General features: G+C 45.2%; 1 pseudogene; it reads left to right on the plus strand.

Annotated features, from left to right (window-relative positions):
* The first annotated feature begins 1,307 nt into the window (after positions 1-1,307).
* Positions 1,308-4,409, plus strand: LOC101836549 (annotated as a pseudogene).
* The last annotated feature ends 9,070 nt before the right edge of the window (positions 4,410-13,479 follow it).

Raw genomic sequence — 13,479 nt, forward strand, 5'->3', positions numbered from 1 at the left:
GGGTGGCATCCCAACTGAAACTCAGAGTTGAAACATTTTCTTTAAACTTTCCTTTCATGCAACAAAAAGGTTCCCAGGCAAATAAAACTTCAATAACACCAGCCCCTTTTATTATTATAACTGTCTGATAACATTAAGTGCAACATTTCTATTTTAGAACAGAAATGCCATCAACCAAGTAAAGTACCTTGATGAGTTCCTCGGGTTTAGCTTGGTATCAGACACACAGAGGTCAGAAGCCAAACCAGTGTAGAGTTTATGAGCCCTGCATCTGTAGTTCTTTTGCTCTTAGAGGTTTAGGTAAACTTGTATCATGTAAGTAGGGGACTCATTGTACTGCATTATAAAAGAACATCCAGATTCCATTCATTCTCTTGCTCATTCATATATATCCCATACTATGTCTTACTTACCTTCACACAAAGAGCTGTAGATTTCAACTTTAAAGTAACAAGGTGTTTTCATATCCACTGAATGTTTTTAATCTTGGTTCTACTCTACTGCACTGTACTCATTTTCTTGTATTAACCATGTAAAATGTATTTTTATGTTACACAAGCATTTATCTAAAAGCCTGCCTTTGTTTTCACTCCGAATTTTAGATCTGTGATAAACCATACTTTCTTAGCTATCTGTGTGTGAATCTCCACTTGGCCCAGGTATGATGACAAGTATCCCAAGACATTTCTTCTCTTTGCATTTTCTTCTATTTACTCCAGAGTGGAGTTCTTGGTACATCTGTGGTCAAGGAAGTTGAACTGTAGTAAAATCTTACATCCTCAGTGCTTAGAATGAGTTTGCCCTAGGGATTCATCCATGAACCAAAAGGCTTACAAGTAATGTGGGATAAAGACCTCCAGTGCAACCAAATTTCCCAGCCATACAGACTGCCACCAGGGATGATCTGATGCCTTTTGTTTTCTTTGCAGCCTGACAATTATGCTCTAAAGAGCATAGTTTCCCATGTTATAGTCCACCTTAAATTATTCCATTAATATAGCAAACTGTTGAACAAAAGTGTTAACATTGGAAGAGGCTAATTTTAACTTTACATTTCTGCCCTTCACGTGGGTATAACTATTACCCTTCACAGTACACTCTGAAAGCACGCCAAATCTGTTTGGTGATGATAACTATTTTACATAGTAACAATGGAGCCTATAATCACATAACATACCAAAGTGGTCGAAGGGTCTGTCCTGGTTGGTTGGCTTCTCTGTTGCTATAATAAAACTCTGACCAAAAGCAGCTCCTGGAAGTAATGATTTGTTTTAGCTTTCACTGCATAGCCCATCAACAAAGGAACCATGGCAAGGACTCATGGCAGAAACCTGAAGCAGAAGCCAGAAGAACTGGGATCACCAGCTTGTTCACTTGCTCAGGACCACCTGCTCTGCAGTGGCACCACACACAGTGAGCTGAGGCGCTCGCCCCTGTCATTAGTCAAGGAAACGCCCCCCACCCACAGACATGACTATAAGACAAGCTGATGGAGGCACTTCCTCAGCTGAGGCTCCCTCCCAGCTAAGTGTCCTCACATCCTCTCCTCTCAAGTAGCCTTAGGGGAACAAGAGGTGTGCTTATTTTAGGACACAGATATCAGTAAGATTGAAATGCTCTCCAAGAGATCTGTCAAAGCCACACGATTCTGGGCCCCAGCACGGCTGTGGGATAAAGAGTGAATTCTGTTCGCAGCACATATGTCAGGTGGCTCCCAGCCGACTGTAGAAGCTCTAGCTCTGGGGTGAGGAGGGACCCTGATGCTTCTGGCCACCACAAGCATCTTTACACACCCACAGATATGTAATTCTAAAAAGAATAATAATAAAAAGATCTTAAAATAAAAACCTACAAGTTAACTTTCTTGATGTATGGAAAGGAGTTTCTAAAACTTTAAGTGTGTGTGTGTGTGTGTGTGTGTGTTTCAAAAATCACTATGGTATTTTCTGTAAAGTCCAAAATACACTTCACATTAAAATTTTTTATAAAAGCCTGCAATTTTGGTACATAACTATAATCCATAATCCAAGCAGATTACAGGACAAAGGCAGGAAGAAATGCAAGTTGTATGCCAGTCCAGACTAGAAAAAAAAGGGTAAGTTAAAAATCAATCAATATATCTTAATGTAAATAAATATCCACCAAGAACTTCATGGTAAGAATTTCTCTTAGTTTGCTGATGGAAAAATCATGAGCAGGATTTTGAAGGGGGGTGGGTCTTTCATGGTAGTCTCAGGATGCCCTGGCTGCCTCAAACTAGCCACGGAGACAAGACTGGCTTTGAAATCCTGATCTCCACACACTCACGCAGTGTGTTGGGATTACAGACATATACCACTGTTCTAGTTTGCTTCTGTGTTGCTGTGATAAAACACTGACCAAAAGCAGTTTTGGGGAGGAAAGGCTTTCTCCGGTTACACCTTGTTACTGTCCATTCTCTCTCTGCCTCACTAATACCTTGTTACCGTCCATTCTCTGCCTCACGATAATACCTTGTTATTGTCCATTCTCTTGCTTTACGATTATACCTTGTTATCATCCGCAATCACAGGAATCAGCCCAGGAGCTCGGGGTGGGAATCTAGGGCAGGAACTGAAGTAAAGACCACAGAAGAACGCCGTGTCCTGCCTTGCTCCACTGCTCTTCTAAAAACCCAGACCCCACAGTGTGCTGGGCGCTCCCACATCAACCATCCATCAAGACAAAGCCCACAGGCCACTCTTACGGAGGCAGTTCCTCAGTTAAGGCCCAACCATCTCCCCACATGCCTCAGTCTGTGACAAGCTGGCGAAAACTAACCACACAGCCGCACAGCTGGCACTAGCAGCACTTTTTAAAGGAAAGATTATTATGGCAACTAGGTTGATTGATCTAGAAACAGAACCACGCTGTTTTTGCTAACTGAATTTTGCCACGTATCTTTTATTTGGCGGACTCAATACAGAAGACAGTCCTTGTAGAGGTGTGAAGAAACAATACACCCTTTTTTTTTTTTAGCTAGTTTGTATTAAAACATACCTGGGTTGTGACATCTGCTGGGCTGTGACTTGGCTGACAGTTGTGTGATCAGGAACCACCAGATCAGCCCCTGATTAGGTACGGACTCCATGCAACCTGAACTGGAAAAAACTGAGTGGAGGTAGCAGGCGCAGGACTTGGGTAGAAGGGGCCAGCTAGGGCGCAAAGAGCTGGCCAGACTCAGGAGCTTTGCCAGTTAAGTCCGCACAAGGCTGGCTGCTTCCCAAAGACAAAGTCATGGGCCCTGAGGTTTCCTACTTGGTTCCGGACACGGTTGTGTGGAGGTCCCGCGGCCAGTGTGAGCCCTTGACGTGAATACCCCGTCTGGGGTCACCAGGGAGGCCGTCAGTTTAGTGCGTGAAGCTGTGCCTGGTGCCAAAGAGGAGAGGAGGAGGAAGCCCCGTAGTTGCCCCCTCGCCTCTATCCCGGGGAGGAGTAACCTGAAGTTTGCTGGGATGCCAATGGCTCTCCCTGTGTCCACACCAGCAGCCTTCACCTCACGGCAGCAGATCCCAGATTATTGTCAACCGTCACACACCATCTGTCTCATTCACGTCTGGCTGGGATACAGACGCAGCTGAGGGTGTTGCCAGAGACCGCGAGAATCAGGCAGCCTGCTGTGCCTGCCGTGCCCTGGCGTGTCCAAAAGGGTTTGCTCAGGATGGCATCGGAACCAGAGGTCAGACGTTTGATTTGCGCTTCAAACCGTATCTCAGGACCCCAGCCAGGCTGGCAGCCCCCATCACAGGACAGCTGTCTTTCATGGCCCAGCTTGGGACGAGGAGGAGGGAGAGCCACCTGGTCATCAGTATTACAGTGACTTCTCAGGGAAGGGACACCCTCTTGGTGGGTGGTAGACACAAGGCTTCAGGAAGGGGCTGCTCGACCCCCTCTGCCGACTATGCCTGGGAGCCCAGCCTCTCGCACAGCCTCAGCATGCTGCAAGAGACCCTCAAGTCTATAAACACAATGCTGCCTCCACTGCCCTGCCCTGGCTGGCAGAGAGCTCATTGATGACTCCTATGTCAGCATCCAGAATCTAGACAAGGCTCGCCACAACCCTTCTGCAAATGGCGGTGCCCCGAGACCTCTGCCACGACGCCCTTTTGAAGATGTCCTTCGGGCACCTCCCTCCACCTTCCAGGCCATGCCCTTGGCTGAATGGCTCCAAGGGGTGTCCCGGTTTCACAGGACGCCGAGCAGGTGGGAGGCTGAAGCACAGCCTGTGGCTCAACAGTGGCTTCTTGGTGTGAGAGCACAACCACACGTGGCCAGTGTGGGCTCACCGGCCTGCCGGGTGGGCAGCCGAGCACCTGCTTCTGGTGGACCGCAAAGGTGTGGTTTGCACAAAGGATCACCGCTTTGAGAGTGTCGCCACCTCATCAGCCTGAGCCAATCTGATGGCCAATCTGATGGCCTTTCCCACAAAGGGTAGGATCCCATGATGGGAAAATGCCCTGTGGTGATAGGCCCCGTGGCACAAACAAACACCCTTTAGGGGAAGGGAAATAATCATACCTCATACCTCAGGTTTACCCCTGGTCTTCAGGGTACCCCAGATCCCTCTTAACATATCCTGCTCCCTATGCGCCCCCTTACAACTTGGTGCCTTTGACTGTCTCCTAGGTGTGCAGAGACTCTGTGCGGAGTTCTCAGGCCCTTCACTGCGGAGAGGGGTTACTGACACCTTGGCTTCTGGAACCCTGTCTGGTTCAGCATGCCTTCCTGTGTTTGGGAAGAGTAAGGACAGGAGTGGCAGCCATCTCCTCTGCCTTTTGATTCTTTTGATTGTGCAGCCCTTCAGAGAGTGCCCCAAGGTGGGATTGGTGGCACATGCCTTTCATCACAGCGCTCAGGAGGCAGACAAGAGGGTTTTGGGAGGCAGCCTGGCCTAGAACAGAGTGAGTTCCAGGGCATTCAGGGCTGTGTAGAGAGGCCCTGTCTCCAAAAACCCCAGAGATTGCCCCAGAGCCCCCTCCTGTGGAAGGGCAGGGGCAGGGGCAGGATTGGACCCCTGGCTTGCTCATTTCCTCCTGGCTTTGATCCCTTTCCTCCAGGAGTCGATACACATTTCTTAAGCCTGCCTCTCCCATGTTTGAATTTGTGTTATAGTCTGCAGCCAAAGCATAGTCCTCCTTCCTGCAACCCCATCCAGCGGGATGGGTGTGTGCGACTGACTTGGGCCTCCAGGATGTGTACGGTTGACCTTGACATGCGTTTTGTGGAAGCATTGAGACAGAAGCAGGAGACAATCACCAATACCATTTGCAGATCTGGAAATGCACTTTTCTTTTTTACATGCATACATTTTTAGGGCTGTAAATTTATTTTCCTGATTTTGTTTTCTATTGCTTACTTTTGAGAACAAAATTTTGATAACCAATTACATTTATACATGACCTTGTTGACCATTCCAAATCTTTTTTTCACAACTGTTGGGACTTTACTCTCTCTGACCTAAAAGGGACTAGGGCAGGATTGTTTCTTCTTCCTTAAGAGACCTGAGGAAAAGTCTGGTTAACCAGTGTTGTGGGATCGTGGTGTGAAAGCTCACTTCAGACCCTACCTTCTGCCTTGCAGCCAGGACACTGTCGGCCTTGTGGACAAAGACGGGTCAACTGGCTTTCTACCTTGGCCGTTGTCTATTTTTGCTTTGGATGTCTTATACCAAAGGGAAATAGTCTTCATTAAAGTCCGTATTCCTTCAAGAATAAAATTAGTCAGTATTAAATTGTATCTGGGTTGTGATATCCACTACAGGTGGAATGGAGCAACAGTGACAAGATTTACTCTCCACTGGCAGGGAACAACAGGACAAAATATATGAAGCTACAGCTTTCAAGATGGTAAATAATAAAGTAGACACTAATCCCTAAGAGCAATAAATAAGCTGAATCATGCAATTACCCACAACCAAGAGTCTTTGCTTTACTAAACTGTACGGGCCAGAGGACAGCAAGGGGGACTCCAGATGGAACACGGATGACACCTTGAGGTGAGAGAAAGAAGTGAATCATGGGTAGACTTACATCCAGCTAGGCACCTCCACGGGTAAAATAAAGAGTATGATGCCAATCAATACGAAGACCAGGAGGGATAGGCTGGGAAGAGAATGCAGTGTAAGGTCTCACCCTGTGCAGCAAGTAATGAAGTAAGCCTTCGAGACCCGTGAGACACGAAAGATGCGTGCTGCAGGTAAACACTGAACAAAGCAGCCCGCTGCCCACCACAGGTGTGCCCGCAAAGAACAGAAAACAGAGGCGTAAGAACTGAAATGCTCTAATAACACCAGAAAAGGAAAACACAGGGAAACATAGGAGAGGTGAGAGAAACTGAAAAACAGCCATTATAGAACTACATGATGATTACAAATACCCCAGATTTAAAAAAGATACTTTCTGAACAAATAATACTATAATGACCAGGGTAGGAGAGACCAGAGGGTAAACATACTGATGCATTTAACAGAGGACCAGAGTTTGGTTCTAGTACTCACATTGTGCAGCTCACAAGCACCTATAGTTGAGCTTCAGGTGATCTGGTGACTCTTCTGGCCTCTGCAAACATTCATACATGTATGCCGACTGACATGCAAACACACACACACACACACCATAAATTTAACATCCAACTATCGTACTGCATGCAAGAAGCTCACTTTATGTACACACAAGAGGTTAAAAGCAAAAGCTTAGGGCTAGGGACACAGTTAAGTGGGTGTGCATGAGGTCCTGGGTCAACCCTGAGCACTGAAAAGAAAAACGATTTTCAAAAGACAATAACCCACATTAAAACTAATCTAGTTTCTCTTAGTCAAAATTAATAGAAAATGAAATTGGCCATAATAGCAAAGAAAATAAACTTCAAAGCAAAGAATACTGTAGGACTTCATTTTATAATCATCAAGGGCTCAATTAACCACAATACAAAAGTATTAGTGGGTAGAATATATAATCAACCAAATATTGAGAAGCAAACAAGAGGAGCTTTGAAATGTAAATGATCAGCCCGGTCTTGAAATGTGCCTTGAGAGTCTCTTTACATCACCCCACCCCGTCTTTCCTCTCCGAAGAGTGGGAGACACAGATGTTTGCAGCAGCTTTGTTTGTAGTAAGCATAAAACTGGAGCAAAGTTCCGGGAGTGACTGTCATGGTGACTTTGTGAGTATACATTTGTCAAAGTTTATCAGCTTGAACAATGAATACATTTTACCTTGTAATTCAAAATAAAAAAAACAGCAATAATTTCAGGAGACAGTGAAGGCTCGTGGAAGCTACTGAGCTGTGTGATACTGTGTGAAGAAAAAACAGAGAAAGAGAAAAGAGGGGAGAAGGGTAGAGGAGAAACAGAGAAAGAGACAGAGAGAGGCAGAGAGGGCAGACTCTTCACAATGATATCTACCACAAAGCTGGAGAGATGGCTCAGTGGGGAATCTACTTACTGCACATGCAAGACCCTGACTGTGAATCTCCAACATCACATGGGAGCTTGGCATGGTTACACACATCTGCAACCCCAGTGCTGAGGGCTAACATCCTGCAGATCCCCAAAACTTGCTGGCTGGCCAGGCTAGCCAAAGTGTTCAGGCCCAGGTTCAGTAAGAAAAGGCCTTGTCTCAAAGAAGATGTAAAGCAAAGAGGAAAAAGGTTCAGAGTCGCTCCTCACACACATGAAGAAAACAAGCACATACACATGTGTGTGTGTGTTTGCATGTGCGTGCGCACGCATGTGTGTACATTCATACACCACATATATACACACAAAAAATGAAATCCAGTCCAAATACAACAATCAAATGTCTGCATTAGTAACATAGCAGTTGCTGGTTAAAATCACTGATGTCAACTGTACCATAACAGGCTAAAATCAGTACCTTGCAATACACACACACACACACACACACACACACACACACACACACACGCACACGTACTTGGCAGAGCATTGGTTAAGCTCTTGATTCTTCAATCAAGGTCCCGTTTTCTGCCAGGTCAGTGTCTTAACAATGATATCTTGTATACTGTCCCCAAGATCACACCAAAAACTGGATTTATTTAATCATTTAAAAAGTTTTATGCTAATATGTCTCTATGGATGAAAGAATTTAGGAAATGAAGTTAGTATTTTAAAAATGACAAACCACTAGGTATGGTGGCACACACCCATAATCCCAGCACCTGGAATATGGAGGTAGGTTTCTAGGTTCAAAGTCAGTCATGAGATCTTATCTTTTAAAAAAAAGTAACACACCCAAGATTTGACGTACTATTTGATCTAAAAATTAAAAAAGGCAAGTGAGAAAAATACATACAAACATTTGTTATTATTTCATGTAAAAATCTACTGCTCCTTGGAAGTCAGTTTTGAATAAGATTAATTATAAAGGTACTGAGATCTCTTTTTAAAATTCCTTCATAATTCTACACATGTTCAAAAGATTACAAATCCCAGTTCCTCAAATATTATTATACTTCATTTCTGGAAAAGCCAAGAATAATTTTGAGCAAACTGGGCTGAACTGAAATGGTATTGACAATTTAGAATAAAATTTATGGCAAACAAACAAAATCCAAATGGCTTCTCAAAAAATATTGAGTGATACAAGTATGACTAAGAAGTACGTAGTCCCCACAGGAATCTTTAAAAAGTATTTATGAGTTTAGGAAACACATTTCAGATGTCCTTATTGTTATGACTTGGATGCAAAATAGCCCCATAGGCTGGTGTGTTTGAACCTTTGGTACCCGGCTGTTGATACTGACGCTGCTTCCTGAGATGGCAGCACCTTCTGGAGAAGGGGCTTAGCTGGAAGAAACGAGTCACAAGGAGGCGGGGCTTAGCCAGAGGAAGTGTATCATGAGAGGATGGGCCTTGATACGTGACAACCCTTGCTCCTCCCTGGCTTCTCCCTGCCCACTGTCCCAGTGAGTAAGCAGCCAGTGCGCCCCCCACCGCCCCTGATTAACACTGCACACCTTGATTGGCTATACCTTCAAACCATAAACCAAAATAAAGCCATCTCTTCTTGTTGCTACTTGTGGTGTATTTGGTCACAGTAACCAGAAAAGTGATGCACTTGAAAAAAGGTCTTATGGACTGGACAGATGGTTCAGGGGTGAAGAGCTCTTGCTGCTCTTCCAGAGACCCAAGTCCGGTTCTCAGACTCACAATCACTTGTTAGCTCCAGCTCTGGGGACGTGACACCCCGTTCTGGTCCCCACCGGCACACACACGTGTGACATACATGCACCCAGGAATATAAACAATAATAATAATTGTTTAATGTTTCTTTGGTCTCTGTCTAGCATCGTCCCATGCAGCTTACCCTTCTCTATCTCTGGGTTGTCAGCAGAGCTTTCAATCCCTACCCAGATCTCAGTGCACCCTCCTGGATTTTCTGTTTTGCCGCACTTTTCTTAGGAATACAGTTAACCCGGTGTCAGTGACTTCCACACATGGATGCCCAGCTTCTTTAGGAGATGCCTTATTAAACGTGCAATCACAGAGGTGCAAGACAGTAAGAGGGAACAGAAACTTCACTGGTTTGGTTCCCCAGGTGCAAATCTTATGACAAGCTGATTTTTTTTTTCACACAATCTCTTCAGTGAGAACATTGGAATCTGCTGTGAGAGGGGGGAAAAAAAACCAGATTTCCTCACTTGCTGTAGTCTCCCCTTCCGCACAGGTCACTCCTACAAGCCCTTAATGCCCTGGCCTCCGTACCAAAGTGGACCCTAAGGAAATCCAGCAACATTTCACACCCCAGTGGCAGCTGAAAAGCCCAAAGACATGTGTCCAGACGCCCTGGCTTATGATTGCAGGACTGAGGGACCACAGTGACCCTTGCCAGGGTGGATCCTGAAGTTTGTAACAGTGCAGCAGAGTTTCTACAGGTGCTCTATTCCGGGGAAAGTACAGGGGCAGGCTGACCTTGGCCATTAATTCCAAACCGGCCACTTTGAGGATGAGCTCAATGAGCTCCTCTGAGGGAAGCATTGAGGCCACACAGAAAGCATGCAGCAAGCTTCAGCTGCCCTTTGTACTGTATAGCCTTGTTTCCAAGCTCTCCTCCAGGCTCCACGGCCTGTTTACCCTTAAACCTTTCGTTTGTATTTTAACAGGAGGAGTGTGGCTGAACACTTACCTTGACTTAAAGTAAAAAGTCACCTCTTTACTACACAAGTCAGATTATGAGTTAGTCATGTTTTAGCATATTATTTTACCTTTGCAAAATAAAAATCTCTCTGTCGAAGCCCCCTTGTATAAATGTGCATTGTTTTTGTTCTAAATCCTTATGAAGAATTTTCAGTATGCCTGATGTATCGCTGCACTGTTCCTGATCCCACAAAATATGATTAGAACTTAATGTCCTAAGTTTCATCCTTGGAATGGTTGTCATTAAACAAATAAGTCACCAGGGTCACCCTGTGGAGCCCAGTAGTACTATTTGGGCTATTCACTTTCTGAAATGAACTAATATGTTCGGCAGGAGCAGAGGCTTATGGGTGAGTTATGAAGGTTACCCTCAAATACATCAATACAATATTCCAGGAAAAGTTTGCCAAACCAAACACAAAATGCAAAGGAGTAAAATATGCGTACTCACACACTTCAGTGACAGTGATTAGGTCCTGTGTAAGGATATTATTAATAGCCATTTGTCAGAGTTGGGCCATGTTGAGCCAAACAGTCAAATGAGTCACACCACATACATTCACTCGAGGCAGCACTCTGCAGGCGAGGCCAACCCCAATGGTGCCCGATGGCTCCCAAGTCTGCTGACCTGGTGCCATGACTCAAACCGTCATCCGCATCATGTCTGTCACAGGCCGCATCCTCCTATCTTCACGGCCAGTCACAGGCAGTTAGAAAGCACAGGACTCCTCTGGCACTCTGTCCTCTCTGCACTGCCAAGACACGGAGTTCTCCGCTTTCCTTCCCTCCCTGGACAGCAAGAGCTACAAGCACTGAGGTGATAGGCACAGTCTGTAGTGAAAAGGGCACTTACTGGGTCCTCTGCCTAAGGCTTCCCAAGGACACAAAATTCTAGGGATCCAGAACCCAGAGCCAAGATACGTAGATGTGATAGACCATCATCTCTGCATCCTTTACATCCCTACAAGAAACACTGTGCTCTGCCAACACTCTTGGGGACACTCTTGTCTGTCACCTTTGGCTACAGTGAAGAAGACATGAGAACAGTTGTCTAATTTGGATACTGAATATCTCCCAAAGGCCAAGGTGCTTGTCGCTCAGAGTGGTACTATTTGGGATGGTGGAGTCTTGTAAAAGACACAGCCAGGTAGGATGTGTTTAAGTCATTGAGAAAGTAGCCTTGAAGAGTGAAGGGCCTCTGAAAACCATTAGCCAGAAATAAGCATTTTCTCTTATAAACTGAACATCTCAGGTGTTTTGTTACAATGATACAAAACTAACACAGGCAGTGAGTTTAGGGGCTCTTATTTGGTCTTCTACAAATCCAGTAAAAACATTTCAAGTTTCAATTTAACCAAAACTCATTAGTGATCCCCACCTTCACACTCACAGAAACAGGCTGTTGATATTGAGGTAGACTGTTACATCTAACAGATATAAAGCCTTCCTCGAAAGGGTTTCATATCCTCTTGTCTTTTCTTCATTGATACAACTACTAGAAAACGGATGCGAATGTAGAACCTCTGGGATTTTACTGGGGTGGTGGATTAATTATTAGCCATCATCACTAGGACCACATACTTGACAAGAAGCAAGTGCAGATTTACTTTGGTTCACAAGTTGAACCAAACACCATGTTAATAGGGGCCCACTTTCAGCCTTCCTATCACTTTAATTTTGCCCATCGATGCAAGTGGTCTTCCCCTTGACTTGCCCATTTGTTTGACCACTCAGCTACTGTGTGCTAACCTTCATAACCCTGAAGGTCATGTCTCCTTGGCTACTCTCACCTTGACAGCCATTACACCGTAACCCCAACTTGCAGCAGCTGGGCACACCACCTGGCCGCCATTCTCTGCCTAACACATCATCAGCACACTGAGCTCTACATCTCCCTAGGAGCCACACTGACCTACAGAGAGCTTACTGGACTTTGTCACTTGTGCATGTCTCTGTGGCTTTGCTGAGTAATGTCCACTGAACCCTCTTGTGCAACATGACTATCTGGTGGATATTTCAGCTGAACTGATCAACTCTAGCATACCCACTACACTAAACCTTTTAAATATTTTAATTACATCTTTGTTTGCATGCAGGGCAGGGGGAGGGGAGCACACGTCACACACATGTGGAGGTCAGAAGACAGTGTTTAGGAGTCAGTTCTCTCCTTTCACCGGGGATTGAATTCAGGGCCTCAGTCTTGGTGGCAAGCAAGTCACCTTGCCAGCCCTGTCAACATTTCCTTTCCTTTCCCAACCACCTCAAAAAGCCTACACAGATGGGCTATTGATTTTACCAAGCTTATAGAAGTCATCGTGGTGATGAATTCAGACCATCTCCCAGCATCCTAATCATAATGCTAAATCCTCTAGCAAAATAACTCTTTTGTGTAATCTAAGAGGACGTTAGCGAGGGAAGCCAAAACATTTGTTTTATCTCCTGACCCTCATAAGCAGTAAATCTCTAGCATATTCCTTTGGCTCTTCCCAATGCATGCTGATTCTTACAGCGTCTGTGTCCTCTCAGGTGTTTTACTTGACTGCATAGGCTGCATACTAAAAGGGCAAGCTGCCCGGGAATGGTCTTCAACAGCATGCACGTGCCTCAGTCTCACTGCCAGGATTGCTCAGGTTTCCCAGGGTGTCTCAACCTTCGTGTGACACATTGCTTTGGGTGGACAAGACAGCTCCTATTGCCCTTTTGTACCTGACTTCTTACATTCCTCTAAAAACAACGACAGTAATTGTCACCCAAATTTCCCCCAACTATCCACAATTCAGCAGTCCAGTATGGGCTCCCTTCTACCATGATTGTGGTTTCCACGTGAGCCACATGTGTTTGCATTTGGTCCCAGCTGGTGGTGATACAGGGGAAGGCCACGGCTCCTTTAGGAGGCAGACCCCAGTCCACCACTGTGGACCTGGTTTCCCAGTCCCGTCCCACCTCCTGTTTCTGCTTCCTCAAGAAACATGACAAGATGATGTATACCCTGCCATCACACCTTCCCTCCCGTGATAGGACTGAACACTTCTGAAACCACAGCCAAACCAACCCTTTCTTCCCGAGTAGCTTTGGTAACAGTACTTCATCTCAGCGCAGAAGAGAAGCTAAGATATCCTAGGTCACTATTAACGCCAGCCAAGTAGGAACCAGGTATCTGCCAGGGACCGTCAGCTCCCCACTTACCATCAATTGTGTCATGCAATTAATCTCAGATTTTTGTCCCGATATTAGGTCAAAACTTTACCACTTAAATGCTTTCCAAAATAATTTGATAAAACATACAAGAACTCAATATCCAAGTA

The sequence above is a fragment of the Mesocricetus auratus genome, unplaced genomic scaffold, assembly GCF_017639785.1.
Source record: "Mesocricetus auratus isolate SY011 unplaced genomic scaffold, BCM_Maur_2.0 Super-Scaffold_100041, whole genome shotgun sequence".
NCBI lineage: Eukaryota > Metazoa > Chordata > Mammalia > Rodentia > Cricetidae > Mesocricetus > Mesocricetus auratus.